The 24,388-nt window shown below is 40.1% G+C and overlaps 1 protein-coding gene and 1 long non-coding RNA gene across 6 annotated transcripts in view; one reads left to right on the forward strand and one right to left on the reverse strand.

Moving 5' to 3' along the window:
- Nucleotides 1-24,388, forward strand: part of Dnm3 (dynamin 3) — a 489,100-nt gene that overhangs the window by 399,810 nt on the left and 64,902 nt on the right. The gene's annotated exons all lie outside the window — the stretch shown is intronic.
- LOC131925498 (uncharacterized) overlaps nt 3,018-24,388 on the reverse strand; it is a 41,697-nt gene continuing 20,326 nt past the window's right edge. The window contains exons 2-3 of the long non-coding RNA XR_009383267.1: nt 4,970-5,053; nt 3,018-3,291 (exon numbers count right to left, since the gene is read on the reverse strand). This is a non-coding gene — a long non-coding RNA (uncharacterized LOC131925498). The remainder of the gene's footprint in view (nt 3,292-4,969; nt 5,054-24,388) is intronic.

Raw genomic sequence — 24,388 nt, forward strand, 5'->3', positions numbered from 1 at the left:
TGGCATGTCAGCGAGGAGCTCACTTATTCATTTGGATTCTGATCTAGCAAGAAAAACCTCGTAATTTTAAACTAAATCTGTGTTTAACATGTTTCTCTCTCCTTTTTTTTTTTCCTTCCTTGTGGCTGCATGCACAGGGAAGCAACAAAGTAAGTTTTCTGCCTTCTTGGAGCTCTGCTGTCTCCCCAACCCCCACCTACTGCATGTGTCTTGACAAGAGTGATTCTGTGCACGTTGGAATGGCCCCCTTCTGCTGTCGTACAGGGATTATATGGGGCATGCAAATGTTGGGGGCGATGTGTGTGGATGGCTACAGCGGCTGCTCTGTTTGACCTTTTGGAAAGGAAATAACAATGTGTTTTCAGAGCTGGTTATGGGGCATGTCAGAGAGCTTGCTCAAAAGAAAGGGGCCAACTCCGAGAGCAAAGGCAACAAGGTTGAATGAGGAGGATTTTGTCACAAAAGGGTATGCTCGCCTGATAAAACTCGGGACAACTGAAGTTTCTGACCCCAAATCAAAGTGTGCATGTCAATATGCAGTTATAAAACCCCCAAACTGGAGACTTAAATAGCAGTGTAGCAGGCTTTGTTGGCAAAACTGAACTAGACCCATGCACTGGCTTTGAAGGTGCCTTGAAATGGATGGAGGAGGGTGGGGTCAACATTTGACTTGGCTCCTACATCCTTGATGAATTCCAGCTGCATGGAAGTGGGAAGAATGTGCCGATCCTGCAAGGAGACCAAACTCTGCATTATGTTTATGAAAATGGGCAGCACACGAGAATGGTGCAAGTTATTTTAATGATCTTATTACAATAGATAAATGAGCAATTGGTGCTTTGTAGAGCTGCTAACTTGGTTAAATTTTAATGTAACTTTTCCAAAAGATTAGGGTTATCTCCCTCTTATTCAGAAACATAAGAACAGTATAGATGGGGAAAGTGGCCTTAAGTTAGGCAGAGTGATTTTTGTTTTATTTTGCTGGGTTTTCCTGCATACATTGGTTCTTTATTCTACCAGGTGGCCCACTTAAAACGGGCCTCAGTGAATACAATAAGAATTGAAAAGAATCTGTTATATAAGAGTTGGCCTGCATATTTAAAGCAGCTGGAATTCATCAAAATTTTGCTATTCATAAGCCATATGTATAGAATGTAAAACAAATGTGGGAGATATTTTGCAGTTTAATTTGATGGAATGTGTTATTATGGAGTAAATTGACATAGATGGGTGGCACTAAAAAATGTGTCACTTCATAAATTTATACACTGATATAACTGCTCATGACCCAGGCAATAATATTTAATAAAGTTAAAATATTGCCAGAAATGTACGAGATCAGCATTTGTGAAGAAGGAAAGAGGTGCACGTGCATCATTTATAGTACACTTTAGGGGGGGAAAAGCAGGTAACTTAAAAAATATATATTAAAGGCTTTTCCCACAAAAATGAAAGATAGTATTTCTAGCTAATACTGCAGTACTTAGTGACAAATATTTGGACAAGATGTGAAACCCATGTTTTAATTCTTATGGTATTTCAGTTCTTGAACTGTTAAGTATTCTATCTGGATTATTTGCCTCACATCGAATCTCTATCTAGAACGTCGTGTGTTGTGTTAATCTGAAAACAAAACAACCAGCAAGCAACCTAAGCACTCTGAAAGTCGCTCACACCCCGGGTTAATTGTGGGTACACTAATAGGGAGCCAGCTGCGGACACTGGGGGTGGCGCTAACTCTGCCCACAGGAGAAGCATTCATGATTTGTCTTTCTCGGGCAGCTCATGGATGACTTAAGTGTTGATAAAATTATCCCCCCTACACACACACACACACACACACACACACACACACACACACACACTCTCTCTCTCTCTCTCTCTCTCCAGAAAAAAAAAAAAATCCTGTTGCAAAAGTCACTCATTTGTCGTGTCTAGCTTCAGCAAGCTCTTCTGGATCATAAAAGCTACAGTGGATACAGTTTACTGATTTTTCAACTCATTAAATGCAAGTAATGATTAAAATTTAAAAATTGGGGCTGGAGGAGGACAGCTCGGCCAGTAAAGTGTCTACTACGCAAGCACAAAGACCTGAATTCAATCCCCAGCACCCATGTAAAAAGTTGGACATGGTGGAGCGTACTTGTAATTCCAGCACTAGGGACATAGAGACAGGCAGCTCCCTGGGGCTTTCTGGCAAGGGGCCTAGCTTACTTGTTGAGAATAGGCCAATGGGAGGCTCTGTCTCAAAAACTAAAATGGATGGCACCTGAGGAATTATATCCAAAGTTGTCCTTGGACTTTCACATGTACACATAGACATGTACGTATGCCCCTCCACACGCACATATACCTAGTCCTACACACACACACACACACACACACACACACACACACACACACACCTCAAAAATTGTAAACTATTGCTCATTAAACCAACTAGAATAGGCTTGAAGGCCCTATAGGGTCTCAGGGCCTCCAGAGTCACCATCTATTTACACCATGAACATCTGGTAGAGTAGTGTGAAGGATCTTCATTTGCTGATTGAAGGTAACATTGGTTGGAGGCTCTCAGAAATACAAGTGCTCAATGTTTTGATTTGTAACTAAAGAATGGATACTTTGGAGCTAATGATATTTATTACCCCATGCCTTATTTTTAATTGTTTATGTTTATGCATAAGTGATAGTTTGTGAAAAATACAGTGCTAGTACTTCTAAAATGTGATCATATTCCTGACTGTAGACTCTGGCATGAAAGCATCTCCTCCAATCCCAAACAGCACATCTGTATGCTATTTCCCTGTAGCTTAGGATTTCAGTGTAAATGGAAAACACTGCATGCAAGCTCTGCTGTCTCCAGAGTATAGATCTGGAGTCTTCAAAAGGACAACATGAGATTCTTTTTTCCCCTCTCATGTTGGAATGATTGTTCAGAGTCGTCCCTACGGCTACATACCTGCCCTATACAAGAGCCAGCTGTAAAGTATGGCTCATTTCATATTGGAGAAGACTAATTGTTTACCGAGCGCATGACATTTTATTATTTGGAATGTTAACCAGATCTCAAGGAAAGCAAACTCTGTTGACTAAACACGTCTTTAGATGAGCACAGTGGACTCATCTCCCTGTATGCAGTAAGTGTAGCACATACCCATGCCCATGCCCACATATAATCCAGAGCAACCCTGATGCTTATTTTCTCAGAGACAGGTTTGCTCTGTCCATCTTTAGATCATGCTGAGAGTTTGGGAGCTCATCCTCCATGCTCCATATGTAGAGCAGCAGTTCCTATGAGAGAAACACATATAGACTTACATTATGGACACACGATAGGACAACACACTAACACGTACATTCCTCTTTGAACAGCATTTGCTATTGTTCCTAAAAAACGGTAATTTTCCTTTTGTAAGAAAATCACAGTTATTCTGGGGAAATTTTCTTTCGTAAGTATTACTTATTTTTCCTTCGGAAAATGTTTACCTGTTGGCATAGTGATATTCTAAATTGCTCATGGTAGAGTCTCTCTTTCCCTTAGACAAGTTGCCCTTGACCACAGAAGTCCATGTCTTCATTAGGAAGGCCAGAGTCCAGGACATGAGTCAGTTTTGAGAATGTGAATAAACAGCACATAGAATGTGCAACAGTTTCAGAGAGCTTGTTTTGTTTCTGTGCAATTTGTGTATTAATACAAATGTCAATCAGAAATACCATCTGCAAATCTGAGGTCTTCAGGGGAAAATTAATCTCATGCTTGGTCCAAGAGAGAAGCCATTTAATACTACATAATTTAATGTCTTCTCTAAAGGGACATTTCCAGAGATTTAGTAAACTTTAATTTTTATTTCTTTATCAAAGAGTTTAATTAAATGTTCTTGTTAAATTTGGCAAATTCAAAGTAGGAAAAAACCCTAAAATGTATGAAATAAAATATTATAACAAAGAGTGTCTGATTTCTTAATGATGTTGGTACAGAAACACAAATGACAACATAGAGAATCCTGGATCCCAATATTAATGCTTCTAAAAGTTATACATTATAGAAAAAAGTTTCTTTTATTACCCTTTGAATGAAAAATTTATTAACTTTATCTAACTTCAGTCTTTTTAAACTAAAGAAGTCTCATACTTCCCCAGGAGAAGTGTAAGATTGACTATATTTCATTTGAAAAGGAGCAATTGAATAGTATATTCAAAGTCAGTATTATAACTTTGCAGTATCTGTATTGTACTCTAGTACAGTGAAATACAGTAACTTCATACATCCCAAAGGGCCTTGGTGTGCAAGAAAAGAAAGTCCTACCCAAGCACCTGCTTTCCACCATTTAAAAATACTTTGTCTGATGATTCCTGAATGCTCTCAGCAAGACTAGTGGACTTGGCCAGCTCTGTCTGTGGGAAACGTGGTTACTTATTATCACCAAATGGTAATTTAATTATTACCAAATGGTGATCCTCTGATGTCTACCAGTCACTCTCCATGATAGACTTTGCCAAACGAATGGCACCAAGATGGATATTGAAGAGCACAGATGTTGAATCTGTGCTGGTTCATTTTACCATCTTATGATAGAACTTCACTCCCTGTTGTTGTTTCTACCATGTGTGAGAGACCGTTGTAGCCACTGAATACTCCATCCACCTGGCCGGGCAGGGTCTTATTGATAACTTGTGTTGTGACCTTGGTTGATTAAAGGAACCAAAAGGATGGTGTTATGCGATACATCCCTCTTGAATATTTGAAACTCATGACCAAAAGAACACTCTAAGCAGTTATGGGAATGACTGACTCCATTAGGATTATTTTTTTTAAGTAATGTATATGATTTTCCACACTTTTCTTGGAGGAGCATGATAATATATTTTCTTTGGATTTCCAGAGAGTCCCTGTCTGGTTGACTAACTTTATACATAAATTAATAGGAATAGCATCAAAGTTAAAAGGAAGGGTTGAAAACACACTGACCTCTAAGGGTTACTCCAATTCCATGTGACTATGAAAACACCTCATCTCTCAAATCACTGCGACACCATAAAACCTTTGGTTTTCCTTTGGCAAAATGACATTAAAAGAAAATTATTGATGCCTAGATTTTGAGCCCACTGACTTTAATCATAACCAGTTGGAGAAGACAGTCAGTTGGGAGTAGAACATTTTGAGAAGTGATTTAGATTTTCTATTTTTCTGAATGTATTGATCTTGCCAACTAGACTCTAGAGTTATGTGAGACTGGATATGTGGTTCAGAAACAAGGTCATGGGTGATGGAATGGGGCTTCTGAAGGGTCAGTAGTGTTTATTAGTATATTTTCATTTTCTCTGATGTGTTCAAGATGAAATGACTTCTCTCTAGTGAATGAGAACTCATGTTTCAGACATCAGCTCTTTTGACATATCTTCTCTCATACTGCTATAGACATCTTTTGTATGATTCATAGTTGCTTTTAAATGGGATGCTTTAACCCTTCTCAGAATATAAAATCATCTCATTTTTCCCCTTGTAAACACAGGGAATTTATCCCAGGGCCTTGATGTGTTAGTCAAGTGTTGAGCCAACTAGCTATACCTCCATCCAAAATACAGTTCTTTTTCTTTTCTTTCTTTTTTTTTTTTTTTTTTTTTTTTTTTTTAAGACAGGGTTTCTCTGCGTAGCTTCGTGCCTGTCCTGGATCACACTCTATAGACCAGGCTGGCCTTGAACTCACAGAGATCTGCCTGGCCCTGCCTCCCAAGTGCTGGGCCCAAATGCAGTTCTTTATGCCTATTTCAAAAGCATGTTATCATTGGCTATGATTTTGAAGGTAACATTGTGAAGAGCTTTCTTTTGGAACTAGAAAGTAGATTTATGACTCTAGCTGATTTACCTTAGTGAAGTTATCAAATTATGCAATAACCACACAGCAGCCACTATGGTAGTGAGTTTAAAACCTTTCCCAGTCATTGTTCATCCTCTGGACAAAAAGGAAAATAAAAAGGGATGCACTTGGTATAAGAAATAATTTTGATTCAAAATCTATATAATTCAGTCCCTCATTATCTTCAATTTCAGTTACCTGTGGCAACAGCAATCTAAAAATATTAAGTGGAAGATTCTAGAAATAATTACCTCTATGTAGCATGATAAAACAGAGATAAAACGCCACACTGTCCTACCTGGTACATAAGTCACGCCTTTATCCAGCATATCCACACTGTATATGCTGACTTCCCATTAGTTACTTTGTAGCCATCCCATCAGGTTAACTGTCATGATATTGCAGTGTGTTCAAGTATAAGAACGGTAATACCAACAACAATCAGGCATGCCAAAGAAAAGTTTTAAAATGCTTCATTTAAGTAGAAAGGGTGGTCTGGGGAGATAGCTCAGTTGGTAAGATACTTGTCACATAAGCATGAAGACCTGAATTTTATCCCCAAAATCCAAAGAAAGGCCCAGGCATGGAAGTAATTCAAGTGTTAGGAAGGAGACAGGAGGTTCCCTGGATTTTGTTGGCCAACCGGCCTGACCCAGTTGATGAGTTCCAAGCCAGTGAAAGATCCCGTCTCAAAAGGAGAACAGTATTTCTGAGGATGACAGCTGACGTTGTCCTCTGGCCTCCAGACATGCACAAGTGTAAAGGCAAAGGCACAATAAGATGCTGTGAGAGACCACCTTACATAACTTTTATTATGGTATTTTGTTATATTGTTCTATCCCCTTATTAGTTTGTTAATCTCTCACTGTGTGCATTTGATAAAGTTTATCCTGGGTCTGTATGCATTAGGGAAAACATATGCAAAGAGGTTAGTATTATCTATTCACTGAAATTCCTGAAAAAATCCCCTTTGGATAAAGGAAGACTGTTCTAAGATGTATAGATACTGTATATCTAATAAAACACTAGACATGAAAGGTATTCTTCAGAAATATTACAGGTTCAGGTCCCAACCACTGCAATAAAACATGCACACAATATGGAGGGTTACACAGATTTTTGGTTTGCCTGTACATACAAAATTCACATTTACACTAGACTATAGCCTGTTAGTTATGTAATAGCATTCTATGCAGACAGTATATACTTAGGCTCTGCCTCCTGAGTGCTGGGATTAAAGGCGTGTGCCACTACCACCTGGCCTGTCATTTGCACAGCTTTTTAAGAAAAGAATTTTAAAATGCATAAACAAATGTAAAGGGTGTTATTTAAATGGCAGCTGGTGAGAAGAAACAAAAAAAATATTTTTAAAAACTGAATATCCGGGAAGGAAAACATGTAACGTAAGAATTAAAGTTCTTAAGAAAATAGGCTGTCTTGGGGAAGTCAAAGATGATTGTGGAAATGAAATAGACACTGAGATAAAGGTAGAAGTGTATCTGAGGCTGTAGAGCTGACACCGGCGTGGAATCGTGCTGATTACAAATATTTGGCAATAATTATGCAGGCTGCAGCCCTTGATCCTGCCTGTGCACATACGTTATTCTCCTCACTGACAGGCAGTGAAAGACTCCTTTGTGAATCTGAAAAGTTACATCTCCTCCTTGCCTTGGATCTCAATAGTGTTATTGTTTCAAATCCTCAGATTCCAGGGTTCAAAGTTCCCAACTCCCCATCCTGAGGATTATCAGGAAGCCATTTCATGGCTGAATTTCTGGATGAGTTCCTGTAGGATTGGTAAAAGAACTGTAGTCTGTTCAGACTCCACACCCTGACTGCAGCCCACACTGGACATCATGCTTTAGTGGTACCTGTTTCATATGAGAGTATGCCTCCTTTTTTTTTTTTAAGTGTACATGTGCACAGTGTATGTGGTGTGTTCATGTTTGCAGGTGTGCACACCTGTGAAGGCCAGCGGTCAATGTTAGGTGTCCTCCTCAATCTCTCTCCACCTTATTCTTGAGACAGAGCCTTCCACTGAACCTAAGGCTCGCAGGTAGGCTAGACTGGCTGGCCAGCAGCTCCTGGGTTCCACCCATTTCCACGCCCCCTCCCTTAGCTGGGATACCAAAGTTGTAATCGTTTCACGTGGGTGCTGCGGATCTGAACTCAAGTTTTCTTGCTTGCAAAGCAAGCCTTTTACAATGAGCCACCTCCCCACCCCACAGCCCACCCTTTGTTTGGTTAGTTCGTCTTGGAAAGTATGACATTAACCATACAGAATTTCCTACTCAGGCTTACATACTTGAGCGAGGATCATAGGGTCAAGGTCTATGAATGTTGCAAGGAACTTCCTTTACCAACACTTTTCATGAACATATGTCTTCTATTAAATGAGGGGAAAAGAAGTTTTCGTAAATTTGGGTAACATTTATGTGCTTCCACTAAAAACCTATTTTAAAATTGGTATTTCCATGAAAAGAGGAACAAATCATTAAGAATTTTCTGTATTTGAGTATTAGAACATGTTATAAAAATAGACCCAATAAGCAGCAGCCGACATCGAAATCTTTATCAAGAAAACATTTTTTAATTTCCCAACCCTAGCATCATCATTCTTCATTTTCCACATGGCTCAGCTGCTGGATGCATGGGTCATCAGACAGACAACTTTCCTTGCTATGATAAGGAATCTATTGTTTGCCAATCATTTATTTAAGTCTCTTTAACGTAGCCTGGACAATTGAGACAGGGCCCACAGATAAAGCCATCTACATAGATTTGCTCAGCCCAACCAGAAGCCAACTTTTCAAGCCCAGAAGTAAATAAAGCCTTTATATTTTAATTTCCTTCAAATGTAACAGAATTCCTTAAGTCTGTTACAGCAGCCAAGCCTTGTGAAAGCTATTAATACTTTTACATTTCCAATCCATGCAAAGTGCCGAAAGGATTATGATTATGATGGGCTACAGAAGTGAAACAAGTATAAAATTCATACCATTATAGATTTATAGGCTACAAGTGGTCAGCATGGATGTATAAAATGGAAGCCGTGGTTCAGGGACAGGTCATTTAATAAAGACAGTGTATTATAACTGCCTAACAAGTAGGAAGGCCTCCCACACAGCAAAAAGGCAGTGTTTAAATTTTGAGGGCCAGTTGGGGAATGGTGGGTATTAGATTTAGATCAAAACAGGGTTTTCTATGCTAGTAATTTGTGTGTTGTTCTACTAGCTGCTAATATTTATGGGTTGGCTTGTCTGTGTATGTCTTCTTAACAGTCCTTCATACCCTAGGAAGACAAGCCCTGCCCCCTCTGGTTCTGTTAACTTATTATATACATAGGACTTGGGATATAATAGGAATATTTGTGGAAAATCTAATGAATTAATATAAATAAAGGGGAAAATGAGTTGGGAATTATGGATCTGGACATAGTCCAGAGATGATGGTTTTGAGTGGTAACATGAAGGAGAAAGGTTACGGGGAGAGATCAGAGAGGAGAAGTAGGGATGCTGAGGCAGGACAAAAAAGCCGACATTTGCCTGGTCAACATGATTGATTCACTTGAAATTACACAGGCCAGTTGTCTGATGCACATGAAAAGTTTTTCATTTATAGAATATTAAAAGTACATTATTCATGGATAGTCATAAATACAATGTAAGTTACTAGTTTTTTTTTGTTTTCAGCACATAGAACTTAAATCTGATTACATTTTATTCTTAGTTCAGTCCATACATTGTATAACATGGGAATAAGAAATTCCGTGTGTGTGTGTGTGTGTGTGTGTGTGTGTGTGTTGGTTGTCATTGTTTTCTAAAACAGGGATAACAACATTATCCTGTGGAGGGAAATCTTCAGAGTCGCTTTGTTTCTTCACCCTTCCCTCTGTATTCTTGGCTCTGGGATGATGGTCCCCTTTGCCAAGTCCATCTCTTCAGGCTGTTTTTAGGGCTATGCTTTAACATTGTTTTTGTTTGTTTGTTTTGTTGTTTGTTTTATTTTACTTTCATACTCTTGAACATTTATTCTCTTCTGCTACTGACTTTTCCACATAAAAAGATATATATTTTTGTAGAGAAGAAACATGCATACATATATACATGTCCTTTTTTTAAGGACATTAAAAAAAATGTTTCCTTTTGCCCCTGAGTATCTTTAACTTAAATCAATTCCCAATGCTACTATAAAGGAGTGATTGTCTGCTAGGTATATTTGGCAGTATGTGGACACATAGTTAATTGTCACAACACAACTGGCGGTATTATTCTAGTAGACAGAGCCCAGAGACCCTGCTGGCCATCCTGTAAGCACAGGATATCTAACTCCACACAGCAAAGACTTATCCTTCCTAAAATTCCAAAAGTCTGCTGAAGGCAATGCCTAGTGTAAGGTAACATCAGTCTCTCCTTTCAGACATGAAGACCCTTAGGCTCAATGTGGTTAGTAAACTAGTCAAAGGTCTTATATCAAATAAGTGAAAATGTCAGGACTTAATCTAGAAGAAGCTTTGAGTTCTGAGTTCTCAAACTCGTGTGAGTTCAATTTCTATCTATTTTATTAACACATTCAAATTTAAAATGAACAACTTTGTATATAGCTCCTCACCTACATTTCTAATTATTTCCTTAGGATATACATATAGAAGTAGAAAATTTCAAAGTGAATAGTAATTTTGGGGCTTTTTAAATTACATATTATATACATAATTTATATAGCATAATTTCTGTAACAATACTAATTACAAGAGTTTGATTTATGTCAGTAAATCCCTTACCTTAAAGCTGTAGCTAACTCAATCTCCTACAGTCTTACCTAACAGTAGGGTATATTGACTTATTTTCTTAAATCTTATTATTTAATATTTGCCAGTTTAATCATTTGTCTTTCTCTAAAATGAAAAAAAAAAGTTTCTGTTGCTCAGCTTGTCTCCTTCAACTGCAAACCTACTGTGGTGATTGAAATGGCCACCACAGGCTCATAGGGAATGGTACTATTAGGAGGCATGGCCTTGTTGGAGTAGATGTGGCCTTGTTGGAGGAAGTGTGTCACTGTGGGGATGGGGCTTTGTAGTTTCAAATGCTCAAGCCAGGCCAAGTGTCTGACTCTCTCTCTGCCTGTGGATCAGGATGTAAAACTCTCAGTTTCTCTCCAGTACCATGTTGGCCTGCATGCCACCATGTTCCCTGTCATAATGATAATGGACTAAACCTCTGAACTGTAAGGCAGCCCCAATCAAATGTTTTCCTTTATAAGAGTTGCCACGATCATGGTGTTTCTCCACAAAAATAGGACACTGATTAAAACACCCACCAACCCTTCTAAACAGGCTACTAGTGGATTTAAGTAGCCAATCCAAGCTCAAACCTTAGCTCTACCACTGAATAGCTCAGTGACTTTGTGTGACTCATGCTGAGTCCTTTTCCTCATGAATTAAATAAATCTAGATGACATCTGCTTCACAAAGCCTTAACTGAGCGATGCTTGTGAAATACGTAAAACAGTGCCAGGAACAAAGTAAATTCTCGGGCAGTACTGGCTGCTTCAGTAACTTTTCATGTGTGTATGTTTATATGTGTGTGAGTGTGTGTATGCACGCACACACACTTTCATGTCTTTGAAGCTCTCTGAAAGTCCATACATGATTTTGGACCAAAAAGTTACTCTGACTCCCCATTCTCCAAATATCTCCTGCTTCTAAATGCGCTGTTTACCCAGGACTCATGATGGGCATCATTGAGGCTTCCTGTTGCCAAGTAATAGCTTGGCTCTCCCGTCCAGGCTGGCTCATGCTCTGGCTTCTGTGCCTTAGTCCTGCCTTAGCACAGTGTTCTCCAATACCCTACCATCCCCACGTACACACTTGCACATTCCCACTTCAGTGCTTCTCTGCCTTTATATCTTCCTGAGCTCTTTACAGTACATTGTGTTCACACCTACTTAAGGAGGAAGTTTAATTGATAACCATGGTTGCATTGGGTTCTGTATATCTCTTCTAGTGAACAACATGGCATATTAGCAGTTAAAGAATAAGAGGCACTAGAATAAAAAAAAGTATAAAAAATTTAATCCTAAAATTATTTGACTAAATGACACCCCACAGGCACCTTTTTTTTTTTTTTTTTTTTTTTTTTTGGAACGCCACTGCCTCTCATTGCTGTGTGGAGTCAGTGATCTGTGGGAAATGCTCATGGAGTCTCTAGCTCAGGGTATCCCAAGGTCCATTTGCCCTGCATAAACTATGTGCACATTACTAATTAAAAGTACAGAGTCCTGAGTATTTCCACCTCCTCTCAATTTGAGCTCACTGGAATATCACCAGAGGTAATATACCTTAAAGAGGCTGCTCTGGTGACCTCAAACATTTGTAACAACTATAAATAATATTAAAATTGTTATTCTGTTTTTAAAAGCACGTTATAGGTACAGAAGTAATGGCTCTGTGGGTAAAGTATTTGTTACACAATGCTGATGACTAGAGTTCAAATCCTGAGAACCCACATAAAGCTAAACGCAGCAGCGTGCGTGCGTGCGTGCGTGCGTGCGTGCATGTGTGTGTATGTGTGTGTGTGTGTGTGTGTGAGAGAGAGAGAGAGAGAGAGAGAGAGGAGGAGGAGAGGGGGAGGGGGGAGAGAGAGGGAGAGAGGGAGAAGGGGAGAGGGGGAGAGAGGGGGGAGGAGAGGGGGAAAGGGGGAGGAGAGAGAGAGAGAGAGAGAGAGAGAGAGAGAGAGAGAGAGATCACAATATAGCACTACCAGGAGATAGAAGGCAGAGAAATGAGAATATTGGCCTGGAGATCACACATAAAACCGAACAACATGGTATGAATGGTGAGGACCAATATCCAAAGTTGTCTTCTGACTTACATAGATACATCCTGGCACCGCATGCGTCCATACTCACATATGAACACACATACACAAACCATAAATGCACACCAAAAAAAGTGTATCCTAATTTTCTTACTACTTGTGCTGGCTCCTTTTTGTCAACTTGACACAAACTAGAGTTACCTGGAAAGAGGAATGCTCCATGTACTAGACTGTGGGCATATCTGTGGGCATTTTTTTAGATTAATGATTAATATAAGGATGTCCAACCCACTGTGGGCAGTGCCACACCGGGCAGGTAGTCCTGAGTTGTATAGGAAAGCAAGCTTAGCAAGTCATGGAGAAAAAGTCAGTAAGCAACTTTCTTCCATGGTGCCTGCCTCTGTTCCTGTTGAGTCCTTGCCCTGACTTCAATCAGTGATGGACTGCACTATGGACGTATAAGCCAAATCGACATTTTTTTTCTACAAGTTGCTTTTGGTCATGGTGTTTACCACAGCAGCAAGAAGCAAACTATGACACTGCTATTCTAAGTACTAACAGAAGCCAGAAAGTAGGCTACAAAAAGTTGCCTTCTGCCCCATAGAGGAAGGTTTCAAGGCCATTTGGATCTAAACCTTTCTGTTGTTGTTGTTTTGTTTTACTGCTCCCAGTAAATATGATGGTAAGAACTGTGCCAAGTCCAACTGACCAGAAATTCGTTGTTTGATTTGTGTCCCTCCCAAGTCCCTGCCAGCTGTGAGCAACAGCAGATCCTCACGCCAGTAGCTCAGGAGCCTCCGAACGGGCTCTGTTCACAGCTGGGACACTGGCTGTGGAGAGTCTTCAGTTTCCTCATTAAAAATGACGGTTGGCTGTTCCCAGGCTGAAAGGATGGTCTAGGGAGGTCTAGGACATTTTCTCATGGCACAGGATCAGAGCATCCTTGGGCCACTGGGTCTGCCCCTGGCGCTCCTATCAGCTCCCCCTTTCTGTACGTTTGTTTTGTTCAGAGATGCCATTACCATAACTCTTTGTACTTCTGTGCTAAAGAACCCTGGAAACTTGTGTGCCATTTTTCTGATGAGCCTAAGGTATAACCAGTACTTCATTATGGTTTTAAATGTAGAATGAACTGTATCTGCTCTTGATATACATAAATAAGCAGAAAGTTAATCTATGCAGATGAACAGTCCTGGTTTTCTTTCTTCCAACATACTGATGAATTTTATAATTATTCTATGGAATAATATTAACCTGTTTAAGAAGGTATCTTCACATTTTCTCTCATTGGTAGTTTCTATACTTGCTATCATGCCAAGTGTGGCCATGCTGTTTATTGTCTTTTGTTTTACTAAATAGGAAATAAATTTTGACTCCTTTTGAGGGAGAGTCAAGGGGAAGCTGCGTTTGTGAAATATTTGGTGGTGGTTGGTGTACTAAGTCATTCCTTTTGAAAGTGTTGCGCTCTTGTCTTTGGGATTACGCCAGAGCCCGTGTCTAGCTAAGCTTCCAGTGTGACTTCTGCGAGTACTGCATCATTCTATTTGCTGACCCGCCTGTGGGGGAAGGGACTTGTGGGAATGCTGTTCTTCAACATTTGTATCCAAATGGCCTTGTCTGTTTCTTATTGCTCTTTACCAGTCTGTTAGGACATTTATGTTAGCTTACATTACTTTAGAAAACTCATGTCTGCTGACACCTGCCTAGGAGTCAATGGGATGATGGCCTAAAAGACCATCTACTTCATCAGACTGGTACCTTTTGATTTAGATTTTGTCATGTTGTGATCAGAGACCGAAGCACTTAGCCATTCAGCAAACACTTGGTGCTCAGCCATATTATTGGTCGGCAGATTCCTGAACCTTCCCCCAATTGGAGGATCCAAAATGCTTCCTGGGTATTCCCAGGGGACTCCCAATCTCTGATAGGTGAATATGGAAGTCTGGAAATTAGTATTATCTGTGCATCATTTCTCTTTGCCCTGTTTTATATCATTTATTGCTTGTCTAACCTCATCAGTTCAGTTAGACAAGCTTTTATTGAGTGCCTACTGTATGTAAGAATATAGTGATTACTAAGTTGGCCATTTTTGTTCTTTAGGGGCTATCAACAAACTTAGAAGAGAAGGTGTTAAAAGATGTACTTGGGTTTCCATAGCTCATGAAGGAGGAATGTCTGATGCTCAGGGAGATGGGGCAGGCATCCCAGTGGATGAAACCTGACTCGTTGGGACAGGTATGGTGGTACATATTACTAAGTCAGCAAAAATAGTGCTGCCAGAAAACCAGGAGAGGTCAGAGCAGTCTTTTAGATTGTTCATTTAGCAACTGCATGAAGAAGAAATTTAATGGGAGCCAGGACACCTTTATTCATCCAAAAGAGAGGGTGGTAAAGGCCTGAACCAAGGAGGATTGGAAGAACAGAGGATACAAATGGAAAGAATGCTCTCCTTCCCCATCTTCTGAGAATTGTGTTAATGATGGAAGCAGATGTGGGTTCACATGTCTGTGTAGTGCTCCCTCAACCCCTTTCCAGGTTCACTTCCTGCAACTGAAGCTACCTGTCAACCGTGGTCCAAACATTTACAGGGAAAAAAAAATCTAAAAGTAGAAAATATCTTCTATAAATAATTTTATTATAGTATATTGGTATAATTCTTTTTACCATTAGTTACTGTTAACCTCTCACTGTATGTGTTATAAATTAATGTCATAGGTGTGTGTGTATTGGGAAGAGATCACACAGATGGGATTTGATACTATCCGTGGTGTCAGATATCCACACCAGGTCTTAGAACACATCCTTCAGGGACTGTATTGTCGTTATGGGTGGACAGCTTCTCCTCATATGGGAAGAACCACCTTGTCACCCGTGTTCTTTGTTCCTGTCTCCCTGATTGGTCCCCTGCCCGAGACCTGCTGGGCTGCTTGTGCTGATACTAGCCACTGACAAACATGGCGTATTGTACGGATAGCTTCGTATCACTATAATGAAATGCCTGAGGTAATTAATTTATAAAGAGAAAAAGCTTACTACTTAGCTCACAGTTTATAGGTTCAAATCCAAGATTTAAGCCTATTGGTTTGACCTCTGCTTGGGTCAGCAGAAAATAATGATGGGAACACATGTCAGAGAGACTATTCATAAAGTAAGAGAAAGAAGAGAGGGAGGAGTGGGGGATGGAGGGGGGCTGAGAGGTGGAGAAGGGAATCTCCTTCAAGGGTCCTACCCCCAAAGCCGTAAGGTCCTCCCACTGGACCCCATCTCTTAAAGGTCCATAGAACCTCTGGCCCCAGGGACCAGGCCTTTGCACATGGACTTTTGGGGAGCACTCATCCAAACAGCAGCAAGAGCCCACTGTGAATCTACAAGTGACACAAAGTGGGAAATAAATTATATTACCCATTTTTCATTGATTCTGGGATGGTTTCCTCTCACTAAACCAGTGCACTGAAACATTTCTATAGTTTAAAATGTAAATGTGAGGCCAGAAGTTGGCTCAGAGGGTAAAGGCACTTGCTCCTGAGGCTAAGGACCTGAGTTTGATTTCAGTACCCACAGAAAGAAAGGAGAGAACTGACTCCTGAAAGTAGTCTTCTGACCTACACACAAACACACACACACACACACACACACACACACACACACACAAATTGCACATAAGCATATTATGGAAGTAGAGATGCATCTTGTTTTATCTGTCACTGGTTAGTAATATAGAAAGCAATGTTTCAGATAGGAGTCGATTCTTTTCTATCCCATTAAATTTCTTTTTTTATTCCTATCTTAATTTTAGGGGGAGGAGAGGATATTTAAAAATGGATACTTCTTAAAGAAGCCTATAAATACATTTATCCATTGAGAGAAAAACTCCAACCCTCTGTAGTAATGAAGTAATAACTTAAAGTGGTCAGTTTTATCATAGATCAATCCTGCCCACAGCAAGGGAGTGTAGCCAGTAATGTGGATAGCCTTTGAAGCCTCATACACAGGCAGACTTTCACCTCTGGGACTAACCGTAATTTTAATTAACATAAAGTAATCTAAAGGCATGCTGGTTAGATGCCCGGTGCCTGGACAAAGCTTTCTAGGCAGGGGCTGGGGAATATGAAAGTCTGCCTGCCCCTCTTCCCTGAAAACAAGCCTTTCTTTAATCAGTCAGAGCAGATTTTTATTATGCTCAGCTTTTACTTTTTTTTTAACATTGCACGATGTTCTTAGAGACAAAAAAACAGAATTCCAAAAGCTTTTATTAATTAAAAGGGGCAGAACTGAAACCGTTATAGATTATGTCAGTTTTGCCCCACATTTAAAAAGCACAGGGCTCCAGATCGCCTTTAAAGTGCATGATTTACACCATATTCCAGTAAAGCGATGCAGGCGGAGACTTTTCATTCACTCCTCTTGTGTGTCATGTGGAACACGCAGAAAGTTGTTGGTTCTCCCAGGGACAGGGCAGGAAGAATTAACTCCAGCCAGCATTGCTTTTAATATGCGGCTTTGACTTTCAGAGAAATGGAGTGCAGTGTGAATCATAGAGGCAACTGACCGAGAAACTCCTCAGTGCTCTAACAGGAAGCAGGCTTCTTTCCATATTCCTTCCAAGATTTTTCTTTCACATGCAAGTCCCAGACACAAAATATTCTGCAAAAATTGTAAGGAAGCCACAGTAGTTCTTGCTGTTTGGGGAGTTCCCAGGGAGAATAATTGTGTTCAGAACACACACACACACACACACACACACACACACACACACACACACACGCACGAGTTTATTATGTGATCTGGAACAGCCGAGAGAAACAGACAACACCATCTCCATTTTATGGTACATGTTATTTACTGAGTTTCCTTGAAGAAAGCCTAAGAATTCTTTCCTTGTGAGTCACTCTCTGTGTGCCTACGTGCACATGTACGTGTGTGTGTGTGTGTGTGTGTGTGTGTGTGTGTGTGTGTGTGTGTGTTTAAATATAAACTTTCCTGCAGCTGGTCAGTTGGGAGCACAATCATCTTGTCTTCCCTTCTCTTCAAGCTTCTTCGCCTTCGTCTGTCAGTGATCACGTCTGAGGCCAAATTGAGTAGCTTTGGTGTAGCCAATTTCTTTCCATTAAATACTCAAGTTTAAGAAATGAAACAGCCTGGCCAGGCAAGATTCAAAGAACTCCATTCTCTGAATGTGACTTACATAATTACATTTTCATTGCCCTGGCAAAATGCATCTCCCTGGTTTAATCTCTGTTGAAATTAATGGAAGGGAAATTGTATCCTTTTTTGCCAAGAATCGGTGGTGGTTGCAATGCTTAGGTTAAGGTCCTTTTTACCACTAGGAGTGGAAGAGAAGGTGCTCTCCAGTCTCATCTTACTGAAGAGGGGCTACAAAGGTGGTCCGCGGGAATAGCCAGGCGTGGCAATTTAAATATTAACACCTTGACAGATATCTCAATATGTATATTAATTACAGTTTTCCCTCCACGAGAAAGGCCTTATAATTGCAGCCATCCATTCTGAGGTAGCGCTGTTGTTTTAGACAGCAATTCTGAACCCACTTTCCCAGTGGCTGTAAGAAGCCTGCTATTGCCAACCGAGTGGTCTAGAGTCCTCGCTAATTGCCAGCTTCCACAGCTTTTGATTCTGAGCCCAACTGATGGCGCCAGAGGCTGAACCACAGTCAGATCTGTAAGCCCTGGGTTTGCCAAATGGAATCTATGCAATTTGTTTCCTTCTCTCAATGTTTTTATGACGAGACTCAGCTCAGGATAAATAGACTAGAATTGCTTCAAAATACTAATGGTTGAAGATTCAAACATTGAGGACAATTACCATGAGGGGTCTATACCCTATGCTCCTGTGTGTGTGTGTGTGTGTATGTGTGTGTGTGTGTATACCAGAAATCTGTGATGGACAGCTGCCTCAGTCTCTCTCCACCTTATCAGACAGGGTCTCTCACTGAACCTGAAGCTCCTAAATTCTGCTAGAGAACCTGGTCAACGAGCTCTGGGAATCCTCCTGTCTCTACTACCCGTGGCTGGGATTACAGGCACACACCAGCATGCCCACCATTTTTTATATGGGTGCTAGGGGGTAGAATTTAGGTCATCATGTTGTGCAAGACTTTACTGAGTCACATTCCTTACTCCCCAAATTGCTAAGTTTTTAAGCACAGTTGTGCTATTTGATTCACTCAATTGCACAGACATTTAGTTAGTACCTTCTGTTTACCGAGTACTGTGTTTTATTCTGGAAATAATGCATGAAATTACCTCCCATTGTACTAGAAAAGGTGAATAAACATATCATGTAAGACCATCTTGTATAATAATTATGTCAGGAAATGCGTCTTAGAAATAGGCACTAAGACATGCCTAATTGTTTTCTGTACAAACAAAGCTGAGGTCTAGAAAGTGCTCTGTAAAGAAATTTAAGATGTTGTTGAAGAGTATATATGAAATTCAGGAGAAGGGCTTATGAAAAGGGAATGTACACCTAGCACAGAACTAGTCTAAGCGATAATTCAGCTAAGCGCGTGCACAGAGTAAACTGGGGGACATGGCTGGAGTTGTGTGATGTTTGTGAAGGTGTGTGGAGGAGGCTGCAGGGGAAGAAGTTAGAGAAAACCCTACTGGATCTCATATGCTCTTGTCAAAGAGATTTTTAGTCTAAGAACTATGCAGGCACTGAAGCAAATAAAAATCCGTCTCCTTTACATTTTGTCAGGGGTAGACGATCAGGATATAGGACTGAGCATTAAGTATCGAAAGAGTGAAGTTTTAAATGGGAAAAGATAGGGCTCTTCTTTGCAACAGAATGGCAGACCAGATGCCCTGATAGATTGTCACATATAGTTATAATTAAAATGTTGAACGAAGTGGCCTCCATCATAGTTGCTAAAAAGAATCCCTAGACTAGATATAAATTTCAGGATACTTCCAGTGCTACAGAGACTGCCAGGGCTGCCCTTTGAAAAAAAAGCTACACCTTGGTTTAAGAGCATGTTAGAAACAAATACAGCATCTGCAAGGACATGGCAAGAGAATTATCTTGTGTTAACTGTGGCATTAGCTGGAAGGGGCTAACAGTGTCTGCCTTTAAGCCAACATTTGAGTTTAAGGTCAGATTCGTTTACCCTGACTAAAAATGTGTTAGTTAGGTTGGTGCTTTCTATGTCAGTTAATTCATTTAACCACAGCTTCTCGGTTTACTAATTTTTAAAAAAAGATTTAAAACATTTATTATTGCTCCCCACCCCCACGTGTGTGTGTGTGGACGTGTTTGCCATAGTGCACATGTGTGTGTGGACGTGTTTGCCATAGTGTGTGAGTCAAGAACCTCATTATGAACTGAGCAGGGTGGCATATGTGTGTCATCTCATGTGAGGGAGAGGTAGGAGGGTCAGGAGTTCAAGGTCAGCCCCAGCTATGTAGCAAGTTGGAGGCCAGCCTAGTCTATATGAGATCCAGTGAAAAATCCAATTCTCCTGGGTTTGTGGTACCTCCAGAAGAACCAGAAGAAGCAACCCAAACTCTCAAGGTCCACCCAGGCCTTTTTTCACCTAGTGTTCTAGAGAAAATACATCACAAGGAACAAAGTAAAGAGGAAAAAAAAAAAAGGAGCCACACTGAGAATATAAGAAACAATGGTCTGTGAAATCAGCCCTCTAAAGATGTAGTGGGTATATAAATCACAAAAATAAAATTAAAACATTTAATATATAGAAATAAAGAGGCTTACCAGCAAAAGCAATGAAGATCAAGCAGATTTGGGAAATGTAACTTCTAGAAATGAAGTTCGGTCACAGAAGTGAAAAATCCCATCAAGAGAGCCAGTGAAATTAGTAAAACACAGCTGAATAAAGAATTCGTAAACCAGAGTCAGTGAGGCGGCTCAGCAGGTAAAAGTGTCTGGTGCAAAAGCCTGGAGTCCTGAGTTCGATTCCTGGAGCACACATAACAGTAGAAGAAGACACTGACTCCACAAAGTTGTCCTCTGACTTCCACGTGTGCACTATGGCAAACACGTCCACACACACATGTGCACTATGGCAAACACGTCCACACACACGTGTGCACTATGGCAAACACGTCCACACACATATGTGCACTATGGCAAACATGTCCACACACATGTGTGCACTATGGCAAACACGTCCACACACACGTGTGCACTATGGCAAACACGTCCACACACACGTGTGCACTATGGCAAACACGTCCACACACACACACACACACACACACACACACACACACTTGGGGGTGGGGAGCAATAATAAATGTTTTAAATCTTTTTTAAAAATTAGTAAACCAAGAAGCTGTGGTTAAATGAATTAACTGACATAGAAAGCACCAACCTAACTAACACATTTTTAGTCAGGATTCCAGGAGATGAGAAAGTGGAAGACGGTGCTCAGAGAAGAGCTAGGACCGTTTTCCTGGACGGCTGTCCTAACAGTGGGAAGCTAGCAATGGCAGCCTGATTTGCCATTGTGGAATGAATAAATTATAAGCATCTGCATGATAGAGTTTTATACAGTATTCCAAATGAGTCAACTCCAGTACACCCAATAGTACTTTGACTTATCAAGACAAGTGACTCCAGCACATTCAATAATACAAGTGAATTATCAAGATAAGTGTAAAAAATACAGCATATCTTTATTATGAAATTAAAAACTATTCAGACTACATATAAGTACAAGAAAACTGTCCAGAAAGCAGAGGAATGATGACTGTCCCCACTGACAGTTATATCAAGTGAGAGAAGTGAGGTTAGTTGCTGGATGGTACCATGTGATGGCAACCTACTCAGATCAGGTGATTTTGAAATGTCCTAGCTTTTTATTTTGAGTAATAAATTCACATGCACTAATCACATTATGAAATTAACTAACTAAAATGTTAATCAATAAAAATGATCCATTCATCTTCCAGGGATGATGATGTACTATGAACTAAAGGTTTTGACCAGTTTTACATTTCTAGAAGTACATTGAGAAGGAGTTAGGAGAGGGTATCTCTAAATTCCTCAATTCACATAATCATGAAACTCAAGAAATTCCAGATAGAATCATCATCGTCTTTATCATCAGTATCCCAGGCACAGCCGAGTAAAAGTACAGAACACCAAAGAAAAGTATTAGAAGAATCTAGGAAAACAGGTCACTTAAAAAATATTAGTCACTTCCCTGTTTCTGTGATAAAATACGAAAACTGAGAGCAACTTACACAGAGTTTATTTTTGGCTTTCGGGTCGAGAGGGCTGGAGTCCACAGGGCAGGGACAACATGGCAACATGGATGTTGACAGGAACAGGGAGCCAGAACACCGTGTCTCAACCACGCACAGAACACTGGAAGTGGGGTGACTCTATAGACTCTCAAAGCTGGACCCCAGTGATGTATTTCTTCCAGCAAGGCTCCAAAACTCCCAGAATAAACAGTTCCAACAGGAACCCAAGTGTTCAAATACAGGAGCCTATGCGAGCCTGTGGGAGAGCTTCCTCATTCAAATCACCGCAGCCACTGACAGAGGATCTTTTGAACTGTGTGGAGTCATTTAGTGCATAAATAAAGCCAATACCCAGATCTGTGTCTTTCTTATTCCTATGTCTGTGCTCTTAATTCCACCAAAATCTTATCACATATCCAGGCACAGAGTTGTTTGTGCACAGAAGTGAATGCAAGTCTGAAAAGTAGCCAGATTTGAAAAGCTGGAAGCAAAGTTAACCACAATCTACTTAACATGAAAAACCCACTGAAATGTATTTAGGTATAGAAGAAATAAGGCAACTAACATTCTGTTAATTTTGCAATATAGGCCAGGCATAGTGCTGGTAATTTAAAAAAACCCTTCTCCTGCAGCAAATACTTATTAATTGGCATTCTTTTTTCCATTCCATGGTGACAGAGACCGGTGCTGGGGGAGCTTAAATAATTTACCTAGTCTTATAAAACAAGTAAGTGGTAGCTGAAATTCTAGAGCAATGCAGCCAGGACTACCATACCTACTATATTCCTAGCAGCATTGTCAACAAATGACTAATGTAAGTGTATTACATGAGTTGTCTGCACACACAACCCTTTCTGGGAAAGCCAGATACCACCACTCCTGCTAGACCTTTTTCCTAGAGGGTGATGGATGTCTTACCTACTCATCTACCACTACCTCCCCTAGAGTCTACTTATTTTTTAATGGTGAGAGCTTTAAATCCTGTAGCAAAGACCTAATAAGCAAATCAGTGCCTCCTTTGAAGTCTAAATTTCATCCCATGCAAACTGGGATAGCGGGGACCCTTGAAAAGCTTAATTGAGAAAGTAATCAAGTTCTTAGTTCAGTCACTGGCACTGAGGTTTCCTCAGTAAGTGACTGATTCTGCTACTATTAGCCCTTTTAAGGCATAGAGAATTTTTGTAGTTAGATCCTTCCTACTTTGCCTAAGAAAAGGTGAGCCATCTTTATTTGGTTCACTGTTGTGGTATGATGTAGTTTGGGGTCTGGTTGTCATCATTTTAACTCACTTTAATGGGAAAATAATTATAAAATACTCTGGTCTGACTTTTCTATCTAGGTGATATGAATATAGCAATCTGTTACTAACCATCCATTTTATAAAGTGAGATATATTTTTTAATTCTCAATTATCCCCTGAGTTGAAGTTACTACAATGCTCTCTGAGTCTCTAAAAAATCCATATGTTATTTGGGTCAGTTTGACTTGGGTATTTTGGCCTCTGGGATGTATTATTTTGAACTAATGATTATGTGAAGTTTTATGTAAGCTCTAATAAAACAATGATGAGAAAGGATTGCTGCAATGCTGGAGTCAGAAACACAGAAGATACAAATCCCCTGTATGGAGACAACACATCCCAAGGCCAAAAAAAAAAAAAAAGAGTGAGGCAGAAAAGTAAATGCAACACCCAGTCAGCACGTGTGCATTGTGTAATGTGTGCCCACGTGATGCGTGTGAAACGCTAATCTGGTACAGATTTCTCGATTTAAAAACACCTATAACTATTCCACATTGTATTCACTTAATATATCTAAGAAACAGGGGCTTAAAACATACTGTATTTTACTTTTCAGCTAATTCGTCTTATTTTTTAAACAAAAAAGCTACCAAGCAAAAGCTATGTAAGAAATCTTCCTCCATCTGGGTGATGAGGGGCAGTCGGTCCTTCAGGACTTTGTGGCAGGCACAGTAACAGCATTATGAGGCCACATCTTTCATACTCTTCCAGATTATCTCATTTTTGTGTTTATTTCTTGTAGGATACTTCTGTGATAATGATTAAATGTACCAGTGAGTCTGGAGAATTCAATTTCTTTTTTGGGAACCCACATTGTATGCCTCTTGATTGTTTCTACAGCATCTGGGCTCTTAGAAGATTGCTTACCTGTTATGTTACCATTAGCAGAAAAAAGGACATAGTTCACTTTGGAGGAAAGCAATTCTGGGAGCCTAGCTATGCAGTAAAGCCTCCAGGTAATCCTTTAGAATTCCAGCGAAGACCAAAGAGAAAAGAAAAGGGTCCTGTAAAAACAGGGTTTGCTCTCTTTTATCCTAGACAAGATTCATAACAGCAGGGAACCCTTACATCTGCATGTCAGTGGGCAGCACAGCTGTTAGCTGCACAGCGGCCATTACTGAGCAGACCAGTCCTCGGAAACGAGAAATATCATTCTATCATTCCCAACTGAACAAACATCAGCAAAGTAGA

This window comes from Peromyscus eremicus, chromosome 15 (genome assembly GCF_949786415.1).
Source record: "Peromyscus eremicus chromosome 15, PerEre_H2_v1, whole genome shotgun sequence".
Taxonomy (NCBI): Eukaryota; Metazoa; Chordata; class Mammalia; order Rodentia; family Cricetidae; genus Peromyscus; species Peromyscus eremicus.